Source organism: Delphinus delphis, chromosome 10 (assembly GCF_949987515.2).
Source record: "Delphinus delphis chromosome 10, mDelDel1.2, whole genome shotgun sequence".
NCBI classification, from domain to species: Eukaryota; Metazoa; Chordata; class Mammalia; order Artiodactyla; family Delphinidae; genus Delphinus; species Delphinus delphis.
Genome location: NC_082692.2, coordinates 30,388,826 through 30,402,174, shown reverse-complemented (window position 1 = coordinate 30,402,174; position 13,349 = coordinate 30,388,826).

Below are 13,349 nucleotides of genomic sequence, written 5' to 3'. Positions count from 1 at the left end.
GTGGGGAGGCTGGGTGCGTTTTGAGTGTGTAGGTCAGCCTGCCTTTCCCCGACCTCCTTCTTCGCTTTTCTTCCCCCAGCAGCGGAAGCTGAGGAGTTGCTGAAAGAAGGGCTCTCAGCCTCATTCTCGTTGAAAGTGGTCGGCTTGCTGCTCTCTGCATTGCAAGCTGGTCCTGGTGGTATTAGTCCCTGGTCTGGACCAAGCTGAGATCAAGAGATTTCATGCAAGAGGTTTAATGCACCTTGAAAACACACCTGCTTGTTCGGCCAAGGATGGCAGGGTTGGGAGGCCTGAGGTGCCTTGTCTCAGGTGGCTGCCAGTGAGAGATTGCTCCTGAATGAACATTGGGATGAGCTAGGACCAGGAGGGTCTGTGACCTGAAGACTGGGTTTGTCCAACTGGGTAGAGAGGCTTGTGGGGGTAAAGCCAGGTGTATACCATTGGCAGCCCTGAATATTTGGAGAGAGGATCACATGATGGATGGGATGCCTACCCTTGAGGAGGCTCAGTTTGCTCATCTGTAAAATGGGGTGGGACTCATTCATTAATCCATTTATTCTCTAAATACTGGTTGAGCACATACTGTGTACCAGGCACTGTGCCGGGGGCTGGGGATGCAACAAATTAATTAGACACGGCCCTTAGTTCCTTTTGGTTCTTCCTAATTAGGTTGTTGGAAGGTCTGGGGGGATTATGTATATCTATGAGTGATACATAGTAGATGCTCAAGAAATGCTACTGTTATCACCAAGCCAAGGACTCTTGCAAGGGAACAATGCCTGGACCTGCGGCCACAAGGCAGAAGGCTGGATATTGGCTCTGGTGCATGGGCCAGTGAGGGTCAGCCAGAGAACCTTCAGGAGAGTCAAGGGTTGAGCTATAGGTACAGAGATGTGGGGGATCCAGGCAGTACTGGAGAAAGGTTTTGATTGGCTGCTGAATCTTCTGCATGTTTGTACACATGTGCTGATTCATGTGAAAGGATGCTCATGTGGTATATCATTTAAAAAGCATCTCTTCACTTCAACAGCATTTCTTCAGTGCTAGGCTCTGGGCTTCAAGCTGAGGAAGACATAGGGGATCATGACACGATACTCTGGGATCTTGCAGGCTGGTGGGACGATAAGTGGATGCACACAGACAAGGCAAGGGGTGGCCTTGGGATCAGGATGAGTGAGACAGGTCGGTGGAGTGGGAGTTCAGAATGGTTCAGTGGGGCGAGAATGGTTTTGTCTGGAGAGGGCGGCAGTTGGAAAACATCTTAGAGCAGATGGGTGTGTACGGAGCCTCAGCTAGGCCTTGTGGACTGAGCCACAGCCGTGTTCATAGGAGTGGAGGGATGGCTGGGGGGCATTCATTCATTCATTCATTCAACAGATCTTCACCGACTGCCTACTAATACCAGGCACTTTTCTAACCTCTGGGGACAGTGAACAAGACAGAAAACAGCCCCTGCTTTAGTGTAGTTTCCATTATAAAAGAGGAAGACAAAAAATAACTAAGAAGTTATATATAGCAGCAGTTCTCAAACTTTCTGGTCTCAAAACCCCCATCTATCCTTAGAAATTATTGAGGATCTCAAAGAACTTTTTCTCTATGTAGGTTAGCGCTGTTGAAATTTACAATACTAGAAACCAAAACTGAGCAACCAAAAATATTCACATATGAAAATTTAAAGGTGACAATATGCTCATGACATTTGAGGATAAATAACATATATCTAGTGAAAAATTGCTATTTTTTAGAAAACGGAAATTTAGAGGAAGAGTGGCATGTTTGACATTTTGGCAGATCTCTCTTTTTTTTTTTTTAAGATTTTTTTGATGCCGACCATTCTTTTTCTTTAAGTCTTTATTGAATTTGTTACAATATTTCTTCTGTTTTATGCTTCGGTTTTTTGGCCCCAAGGCATGCGGGATCTTAGCTCCCCGACCAGGGGTTGAACCCATACCCCCTGCAATGGAAGGCGAAGTCTTAACCACTGGACCAACAGGGAAGTCCCAGATCTCTATTTTCTGATTGAAGTGGGAGACGGCTGGATTCTCATCTCTGCTTCTGCATTCAGTCTGTGCTGATGTGTTGCTTTGGCTGAAGTAGACGGAGAAAAATCTGACCTCACACAGATAGGTAGTTAGAAAAAGGAGGAGTATTTGAATAGCCTTTTTTGTTGTTGTTGTTTTTTGCGGTACGCGGACCTCTCACTCTTGTGGCCTCTCCCGTTGCGGAGCACAGGCTCCGGACGCGCAGGCTCAGCAGCCATGGCTCATGGGCCCAGCCGGCATGTGGCATCTTCCCAGACCGGGGCACGAACCCACGTCCCCTGCATCGGCAGGCGGACTCTCAACCACTGCGCCACCAGGGAAGCCCTTGAAGAGCCTTTTAATTGTGGATATTCTTCTCTGATACTACACCAGAACTCAACAAGTAGTAGTCTCTTAAATGTTGGTTGCAATGTCGAATCTGAAACCATATCAATACTCTATTTCATTAAAATCTGTTGGTCTACCTTGGACTTTGAATGGGTCTTTTATCCACACCTTACGAATTGATCATTTGCAAAGAATGGGTTCACCAACTTATGCAGATTCTTCCTAATGTTCATACCTTTCATGATCCAATACCAAAATCACATTTATGCATGTCATCTTCAAACTCATCAGAAAAGTCTTTAAGTTTTGGGAAGTGACAGATACAAGTCTTCCAAAAATTTTAATTTTTGCTTGAAAGCCAGTATTTTATCTTTGGCAGCAAATACCAATTGTTAATAGAATTAATAATCTACACCGTTTCCTCAGGGACATTCTTAGGTGAAACTAGCACCTTTTCTATTGTGAGTGTGGCAGTGAAGGACACAGTGACCAAAGGTACAGTTCGGTGTGCCTAACCCAATTCACACCAAGGTGCCAGCAGTTTTACCCCCACTGCCTTTGTACCATCGGTGCAAATGTCAACACAGGGAAAAGGGCAAATAGCACCTTTGTATTATCATGAAAATAGTTTGAATGTGTCTTGGAGACCTTCAGGATTGTTCGAAGGAGTGAGTTATGGCAGGGAAGGGGTACTGGAGAGCAAAGGAGGAAGGTTCAATTCAAATGGGTGGTCAAAGCAGGCTTCAGTGAAGAGGTGACACTTGTGCAAAGACTTAAAGGAGGGGAGGGAGTGAGCCCTGTGATATCTTGGGGAACAAGAGTCAAGTGAGAAAGAACAGCAAGTGCAAAGGCCCTGAGGCAGGGGCACATTTGGCATGTTTCAGGAACAGCAAGGAAGCCAGGGTGGCAGCAGAAGTGGTTGATGGAGGGGTGGTAGAAAATGAGGTCACGGAGGAGACAAGAGCCAGACCTTGTGGGGCCCTCCAGGCCATCATAAAGGACTTGGGTTTTAATTTTAAATTGACCGGAGAACCACTGAAGGGCTCTGAGTAGGAATGACATAATTTGTTTCTGTAGCAGAAGGGGCTAACGCTGAATGGCAGGGAGTGGTCAGATGCTATATTTGTAAGGTTTGTACATTTATCCTTGAATAATGCCTTGCACAGAGTAGGTGTCTAAAAGAAGTATGTTGGGTGAAAGAAAATCCTACATTCCTGTGTCTAACAAGGAGCAGAGCTGTGTGTGTCAAGCAGCTTTTGCTGCAGTAAAAAGCACCCCCAACAGCTCAATGGTTTAAAACAATAAACACTTCTTTCTTTTTTTTTTTAGAGTAAATTTTTTTATTATTCTTCATATTAAGCCTTCCTTAGTATGAAACAAAACAGAGCAAAATTTTTTTAAATACTAAAAATTTCACTACGTAAAAATTTTTTTTTTTTTATTGGAGTATAATTGCTTTACAATGGTATGTCACGTTACTTGTTTGCAGCTCTGATGGAATGAGGAGGGGAGGGTAAGTATTTGGGAATGATAATACGATTGATAAGGTTCACCCTGAGGGGGAGGTGTGGCCCCGATCAGCTAGCTGAATTAGTTCACTTGACTATCTCTTTTGCTTATGGGGCCCCCAAAGGCCATCTTACAAGAATGCTCCTGCCAGAGTTGAGTCATTGGCTTGTGCGCAAAGAATAAATGCAAAGTCCTCCTTCTGTGATTCATTCCAAAAGAAGGGCCGAGAAACCATGGCCTTTTCACCCTAGGAGCACGGAGCTTATCTGAGGGTTGCTCGCCTCTGAAAGTGTTATGTTGGGGCCACGAGTGGAGTCACGCTTGGTGCTCTGTCTGGGGAGTCCTGGTCACAACAGGTCCTCAACCACGGATATCAGAATCATGGGATGGGGAAGGGGGCTGGTTAACATCACAGACTCCTGGACCACCCTCGGGATCATTGACGATTGGACCTGGGATTTCCAGCCTTTCTTGCCCACTCTAAAGAGAAGGGGCATCTTAATAATAGTTAGAAAATCAGCTTTATCACAAGCGCTTGCATCCTGCTGTTCCGCCTCGACCTCCGTTCTCTTCATCGGCGAACGCTAGAGAAGGGACCCTGGGGTGGGTTCATCGTACCAGGCCATGCACCGGCCTGAGTATCATTGAAGACTCGTGTGAAGCAACTTCAAACTCTAGGGAACTGTTTTACTTTAAAGTGACGCCCGTGACCCGGCCAGGTCCCCATCTCAATGGCCAGCCTCTCAACTTCTCTCTCTGGATTTAGCTGATTGCTTGTCTAATATTAAAAGGAAGCCTCTCCCAGAAAACTGAATATGGTCCTCCCCTGACCCGGACCTTTTAACCTTGAACCACAGCCTCTGAGTCTCAACACATCTTAACTTTTGAGAAACGCTTCCTTAAAAATCTCTCGACTACCGAAACACTACACCTGCCAGGTTCACTTTTGCGGGGTGATTTTGTGGGACCAGGGCCATTGCCTTTTAACCACATCAGGTGGTTAACACTGGCCTGTAGTCTGTCGCCCGGCCCCTCCCGCGATGGTCGGAAGTTTCTTCTTTTCAGGCCTCACCAAGCACAAGTCGCGCAGGGACACCTCCGTGGAGCCCCTGTTTGTGATTTGCAGTGATTTACAGCTGCACTAAAACCTCTCGCAACAGACAAATTAATACCCGGACACCTTTTCAGCGCCTCCTCTGAGAAAGCCGTTTTGACGCGGGGCTAGGATGCGGCAGGCAAGATGCTTCCCTCGAACTCCACTGGGTGGCAGCCTCTGGGACCACACCCAGCTCATCCTGAAGTCCTGCGTGCTCCAAAATTGGTCTCTGCTTTTGACTTGGTTTCTGTCTCTGTCTTTATTTCTCAGTTTTGTTTTACGTGAATTCATCGTTCCTAATAAAAGAACACCGAAGGAGCAGGCTTGGGTTCAGGGATATGGAAGAGTTTTAAGTGTTCTTTGCACATCTTGGGTTTGAGCCAGGTTCACTTTTCCTCCTTGGAGGATCCCATCAGCGATTCCCAAACACTTTTCCTTTGGTGGATGTGTAATGTTCTGTGACTAAAATTCCAGTTACCTCCTTGAGGTTCATGATTAAAACTGATGAGACCCTCTCCGTGTCTTCCAGTAACAAGACTCCAGAGTGCTGGCAGTGGGACTTGTAGACGGGCTCAGCAAGGGAAATACTGAATAAAAGGAATAAAAGGCCGCATGGGGAAGGGCTAACTTTCAAAGGTCATGTAAGGTAAAGGCAGGACTTTTAATCAGTGGGATCTCAATTTCCACATCTTTATGTGGGACGATTTAAAAAAAAATTTAAGTGAATACTTCAAAAAAGGAACTAGGAAATGAACTGATTGCTGTTATGAGTCTTTCCCCCTGCCAAGAGGCAAGGGTTAAGAATAGGCCTATTGTCTGCAGTTTTCTTTCTCTTTTTTTTTTTTTTTTTTGGCCTTGCCATGCGGCATATGCGATCTTAGTTCTCCGACCAGGGACCGAACCCGTGCCCCCTGCAGTGGAAGTGAGGAGTCTTAACCACTGGACCGCCAGGGAAGTCCCTGTTGTCTGCAGTTTTAATAGCAACAGATAAACAGAAAGCTCAGGAAGACCTTCTCCAAAATGTGTTCCTGCCTGGAGTTCCGGTCGATCAGAAGCAGTGATTATCAAGCAATCACCTAGCAACTGTCAGGAGCCTGGGTTTTAAATAAATGCCCAGATAATCCTGTAGCAGTAGGTCTTGTGTTTGGGAGCTGGAATGCCAAGAAGGTCAAGATTATTGGTTCATAAACTTGGCTCTGGTCCACCCTGGACCTTGGCTCCCCGTCTTCCAGACCCTGGACTCAGAAATTCCTCTTCTATGATTCCATCCTAAGGAGAGTTGCCCAAAACTGGTGTGTGTCTGGGGCAAACCTTTGCACACAGAGTCATTTGCTATCATAATTTAGAAATGGGCGATGCTAGAAAAAAATGTCTTTCAAGAGGGGAATGAGTAAGCGGATATAGTAGCTCTTCTTAACGGGATGCTCTGCAGATATTACAAGTGATGTTTGCTAAATCTGTATGATTACAAGAAAAGCTCATGATGGAACAAAAACCAAGACAAACAAATGGTAACTGAGGTTGCCTTTGGATGGGGGTCTTTGGAATGTTTTGCTTATTTTCTTTTACATTTTCTTCAATGATCAGTTATTGCTTTTATATTCTATTAAATAGACACATGACTCTATATCTATGCATATCTTTATTTCAAAAAGAAAAGAACTGTACAGATTTGTTGCTGAAATAGGACCTGGTGCCTAAGTATGGGAGGTTGAGGCCAAAGCTGTCCCTTTCATGAGGGAGTAGGTGGGCGAGCTAGTCAGTGGCATGTACCTGCAGGTCGCAGACAAGCACTGTTATCCTTGGCCGGGAAAGATGTATGTGTGTGTCAGTGTTCAGAACTGAGGCTCTCTCTTCCTGCACAGAGATGGACAGATGCCATTTCTGAACACAATAGACCTTGAATTTGGTGTGGGATCCTTGAGGTCTAACTTGCTGAGGTTGTTGTAGCTCCAGGGAATACCTGGGACAAAGCTGCAAAGGATGGATGGACCCCCTTCAGAAAGCAGGGCTGCTCCATGCTTCTCAGAAAGCCACCAAGTATCCCCTACAGGACACAGCCGCTCAGGAAGACCCGGTAGGTAGTCAGGTCAGAGACCCTGAACCTTCCCAACGACATTAGAATGATCCTTGACTGTTAGGGTAGGGATAGAGAAGAGTGTTGATGACAATTCTGGTCGCTTGAAGCCTCGTGTTGGAAAAAAACTGTGAGCAAGTCTGGGGATTAAACGAAAGCCCAAACCCCACATCCACATGCTTTCATTATCCAGGCTGGTGCCACGTGTGTGCTGTGCTCGAGGGGACTCCCTGAGCTGGTCCTGGGTGTCTCGGGAGGTTCTGTCTGCCCTGTTCCCTGCCCTGAGTGACCAGGATGGAAGGGCTCCTTGAAAAGAGCAGCTTTGCTCTCCAGGCTCCCCTGGCCTCAGGCGCAGCCCTGACTGAGCTTCCCTGCTTGTCACCTTCAGCACCCTTGTCCTCCTTCCATGATCACGAAGGCTGAACTGTCCTTCTTGAGCCAGATCATTGCCCAGCTCCCCTCCCATGCCCGGGTTTGCCGGAGGGTCTTTCCACTGGCTTCATTATTCACTCATATCAGGGCAGAAGTAAATTAAAACAAAAATAATGCTGCTGAGTTTTCAAAATATGTGTCCCTTGAGCTTCAGACGAGTCTTTATTGACTCTTATTTAGCACCTTGTTCAAGACCTGTGTTGTCCAGGACAGTAGCCCCTAGGCACACATGGCTATTTAAATTTAATTGAAATTAATTACAGTTAGATAAAATGTAAAATTCAATTCCTTAGCTGAACTACCCATACTTCAAGGGCTCAATAGTGGTAAGTTGATAGTGCACAGAGAAATTTCCATTTTTGTAGAAAGTTCCAAAGTTCTATTGAGTTATATCACAATTTCTTTTATCTATCCATGTATGTATGTATCTATCTATGTATCTGACTTTTAGTTTCCCAACCCACAGAAGATTAGGAGTAGCAAATTAAGGGCCAAGGAAATGATGACAACACACGACTTGATATAAAATGAGGAGATGAAATAATTAGAAAGCAAAACACTCATCCACTGAAAAAAAATCTGGATTGCCTATTCCTTTTTGTTTCTTTCTAAGTTGTGTAGCTGTAATTTTATATGTAAAGGGTGATAGAAAGAAAGAAGGAAAGAAAGAAAGAAAGAAAGAAAAGGAAAGAAAGAAAGAAAAGAAGGAAGGAAGGAAGGAAGAAAAGAAAGAAAAGAAAGAAAGAAACTCCTGTCATTTTAAAAGCTCCTTTTTGCAGATGAGTTTATACTGACCTTTCTTTCTATTCCTTTTCATGCTGATATAATTTGCTTTTCAGTTCTGTCCCTTGATACTATATGATTCTGGATAAGTCATCTGAACTTTTTAAATGCCTCAGTCAGAAGGTGAAAAAGATACAGAACTAATACAGACAAAACCGTGGGTGGCATATTGTATCAACAAAGTGCCTGAGAACCAGTACAAAGGTTTGGAGAGCTTTTTACTGAAGCAAGCAAGGACCAGGGGGGATTTGATGAATCCGTATGATTTCTCTTTTTTCCCCATTCTCTTTCCTGTCTCCCACTCAAAACCCATAATGAATTCTCTTCTTACCCTTCATACCTGGTGAAAAATACAGAAGCCAAGCAGTATTAAGTTTAAATATTTCCTTAGAGAAATAATTCAATTCCAGTAGTAAAAAAAAAAGAAATTGTGTCAGAACAGGTGAGGAAGAAATTAAGTTCTTTGTAGAACACTCCAGGGCTTGGCATTCATAATTCTTCCAGGTGATGGAAGGAGTTCTGTGAAGGAAAGGGGAGACATATATCTAAACTTCTTTTTAAGAGTGTAGGTCAGAAACCCCATATATATATATATATATATATATATATATATATATATATATATATATTTATTTATTTATTTATTTTTGGCTGCGCTGGGTCTTCGTTGCTGCGCACAGGCTTTCTCTAGTTGCGTCAAGCAGAGGTTACTCTTCTTTGCGGTGCGCGGGCTTCTCATTGCGGCTTCTCTTGTTGCGGAGCACGGGCTCTAGGCACGCGGGCTTCAGTAGTTGTGGCTTGCGGGCTCTAGAGTGCAGGCTCAGTAGTTGTGGCGCATGGGCTTAGTTGCTCTGCGGCATGTGGGATCTTCCTGGACAAGGGGTCAGACCCGTGTCCCCTGCGTTGGCAGGTGGATTCTTAACCACTGCGCCACCAGGGAAGCCCAGAAACCCCTAATTTAAAAATGATGTCAAAGACAGAGTCCAAGGTCATTGATGGATGGGAGACAGGACAAGGTAGTGGGGAAAAACACAGCATTTGGAAACAGGCAAATCTTGGTCAAGTTCCAGGTCTAGCACTTATTAGCTCTGATACCCTGTCTAAGTAACTTAGCCCCTCCGTGTCTTAGTTCACTGATTCAAAAAATACAAAGAGGGTTGGTGAGAGTACCTACCATGCAGGGCCATTACAAGGGTTTAGTGAAATAATTAAGATAGTGCTAGCTGTTGTAACAGTTAAGTGCCAAATTCCAGTGGTTTCATATAATTAAAGTTTATTTCTTGCCCCTGTAATAGACTCAACAGGGAAGCAGGAGGCCTTCCTCCACGTGGTGACTCAGGGATCCAGGCTTCCATCCTGTGACTCTCCCACCTCCTAGACACTCCAAGTCCTGTGACTTCAGCTGGCAAAGGAGAAAGAGACAGTGGAGAAGCCCTACTGTTCCTTAAAATCCTTACAGGTGAGATGCATCCACTTTCATCAGGTTACATTGATGAGAACCAGTCCTATGGCCTTACCTGGGTACAAGGAGAGCTGAGAAATGTAGTCCCAGCTTAGCAGCCCCTCTGAGCAATAACTCCGCGCTCTCTAAGGGGTGCCAAGTGCTTCTGGCCAACAGCTAGCCATTTTGCCACAAGGCTCAATAAATGGTAGCCATGCTTATGTTATTTGGTATGAAACACACAGCCCGGTGAGCAATGAGTGATTTTCTTGGAGAACCCTGTGTGCTGTAAAATGCTAAAGGATAAGGGAGAAAATGCAAAATGCAAATGATAAAACTAGATGAGTGAACTAGTTTATAAGGTTCTGTAGTATCTTGGACCATGTTTTATTTGATCCTATTGGAAACCAAAGACGGTAATGTTTTCATAATCCATCAGACAAATATTTATTAGAGTGGTTATAGGCAAGACACTGGGCTAGGCTTTGGGTGTGGACTGAGAAAGGGGTACAAAGATGAGTAAAGCTTGGACTTGCCTTCAAAGAGTTGATACTAGGGGAGGGATGCACATGTTCAAAGAACCACAAAGACAGGCAGTGTGGGCAGTGCCCCAAGAAGGGCAAAGTGCTATGGGATTTGAGAAAGTGCAGAGGGAGAGTTGGTCTCCATCCAGCCTGATTCAGAGAACATTCCAGACACACAGAGTGTGAGTCTGTCCTTATCCATTTCCCCCTTGAGACCATCTCTACTGACTCCACGAAACCCCCAACTTTGTTCTCAGGTGTTCCATCTGATCCATCCCTGCTCTCATAGCTCAGAGTCCTTTTCTGCTCTGGGTCCTTCGCTCATCCCTCCTCCTGGTCAGGACCTGCGTTTCCAGACTCCACAACCTGCACTGGGTCTCTCCTCATGGCAGCTCTCAAGAGCTCCATTCCAGGGGGTGGTACCTCCTAGGTATGGCCCAGTGTCCCAGATGCCACACAACCTCCTTGACTCTTTTCTGTCTTGGGGTTGCGGGGATGGGCCACTTTGTGGATAAAATTGCATTTGAATTAGGTCTGGAAGGATGCAGCGAATTTTGTTAACTAGAGCTGAGGCTTTTGTGTGTATCATGCTTGACTCAACAAAAAGGTCTTCGTTATTACTTTCTCAATGTAACTACCATCTTTTCAGTGTCATCTATGTTTTTGGAAAGGTCGTTATAGATCAGGCTTTGTATTGATGGCCAAGGACACTGAGATGAATAAGATACAGCAACTCCTGTAATGTAGGCAGGGCAGTTGGTATCGTACCCATTTTATGGATAAGGGAGATTGAGGCTGGGAGAGGTCATGTGACTTTCCCACGGTTAAGTAGGATAGATGGAATTCCTCTCCAGTTCTCCTTAGTCCTAGCCCGGTGCCCTTTTACTACATCGAAAAATACCATGGAGGGTCAAATGAAGGAATTGAATTTTATCAAATTCAATTGCATTCAGTAAGACATAATTTCTTGTGAGAAGATTTGCAGTGTAACAGGGCATCCTTGAAAGTTAGATTGTAAAACCTTCAGCAATCAAATAACTAAACCTCTCAATCACTATTTGCTACATAACTGAAGGATGACATAGATGAATTAATGGGTGCACGATGCCCTGCTAATTCCTCTAATCGGAGGGTGTGGACAAGTCCATACCCTGTCCATTCCAAAGCAGGTACTGACTCTGACGCTCTAGGCTGTGGTGTTGGGGACATAAAGTCCTCAGCGTTTGCTCTTTTGGATCCCTATCTGCCCTAGGAGCCAAGATCTGAAACACTTGGTGAAAGTGTGCCTGGCTCAGGTGAGCTGAAACTGACATATTATTTCAGTTCTACCATTACTCCTTCCTCTCCAGATGGTCGGGGACGGGTGGCAGGAGGGAGGGGCCCTCCTTGTGAGACCACAGTAGAAGGTTTCACTCAAGAGTGAAGAGGGATTTTTGGGCTTCCCTGGTGGCGCAGTGGTTGAGAGTCTGCCTGCCGATGCAGGGGACGTGGGTTCGTGCCCCGGTCCGGGAGGATCCCACATGCAGCAGAGCGGCTGGGCCCGTGAACCATGACCGCTGAGCCTGCGCGTCTGGAGCCTGTGCTCCACAATGGGAGAGGCCACAACAGTGAGAGGCCCGCGTACCGCAAAAAAAAAATAAATAAATAAAAAAGAGTGAAGAGGGATTTAAAGGGAGGGAGCGATTTGAGAGCAGGGTGGTTTGATAGAGCAGAAGAAACGGGTCATCCTAAGTACAGGGGACAACTTTGCAAAGGACAGAGCTGTGAAACCAGTGGAAGGAATGGAGGCAGGAAGTGGGGAGACTGTTTGGGGTATTTATTGTGTGAAAACTACAAGGCCTTAAACACGAGCGAAATATTTGGAGCTACTAATAGCAATGCTGAGCAGTCATGGGTCGGGGAAAGAATTCAGAGATGTGGTGTCTGAGATGAAAAATGATCAAGTTCTCTGCTGTCCCGGGGCTCAGACCCTGTCCTATGTGCAGAAACACAACCCTCCCCTGGTTAAAAAAAATGTGCTTTCCTATGTGGGACCAAGCTGCAGCCCTTTCACCCCTGGAGGTTGGGACCAGGAGGTATGAAAGAAGTGCAGTCAGTTCTGGCCATGAGCACTTTTTGAAAAGACTGCTTTTCTTAAATGCCCCATATTTTGAAAGGTAACAAAAACCTATATCTGAGATTAGAAAAATAAATGAGAAGGAAAACACGTTCAACAGAATGTAGCTCACATGGCTGTTGGGAGGCGGCGTCTTAACTTTGAGTCCCCCAAGGGTGGGGCCTCCTCCATCTGAGTAAGTGATGGCTTGGGTTAAAACAATGGACAAATGCACGACTGATGGGGAAGGAAACTCATCTTCTGGATTCACTGAAGAAATGGGAAGTTGAAACAGGGCGCCTGTCTCAGATCAGACTTTGGGGGCCGTGGTGCACCCCAAATCTCTGGAGGCTGAGTTTCCCGGTCTCTTCCTCTAGAGGGTGCAGGGGCAGCGTCAGCCTCGGCAGAGACAGGTGGCCAGGAAGGTGCTGGGGTGGCATGTGCATCCCTCGGGATGAGCATTGGGAGGAAAGGAGGTGCTTCACTGGTGGAGTCACCGTTTGCTGAGCTCCTGGTCTGTGGCAGGCAGGAGGGCACAGCCGCGAACCAAGCAGGCACCGCCCTCCCCACATGGTGCGTCCCTTCCAAGGGGGGGGAGAGACATAATACATAAACAGATATATAGTAACTAATATAACATCTAACATAACAGTATGTTAGATGGTGGTACCTGATGGAGGAAATGTAGCGACGAAGGGGCCAAGGGAGTGCAGGATCGTGGTCAGGGGAGGCTGGGAGAGAAGGAGACATATAAAGCAGATGCCAGAGCCGTGGCTCTCTGGGGGGGTGGTGGTGGTGGTGGTGGTGGTGGAAGAGCAGGTGCACAGGCCCCGGGGGTTTCCCTGCCAGGAGTGTTCTAGACGCTGCAAGGAGGCCGGTGTGGCTGGAGCTGAGTGAGGGGGCGGAGAGTCACAGGGATGAGGTCAGAGAGGAGCCCAGCCTCTGAGCCTCACAGGCCAGGCCTCGAATGGGGGCTTTTCCTGTGAGACGGAGCCCCTGGAAGGTGAACGGAGCCAGGCCAGG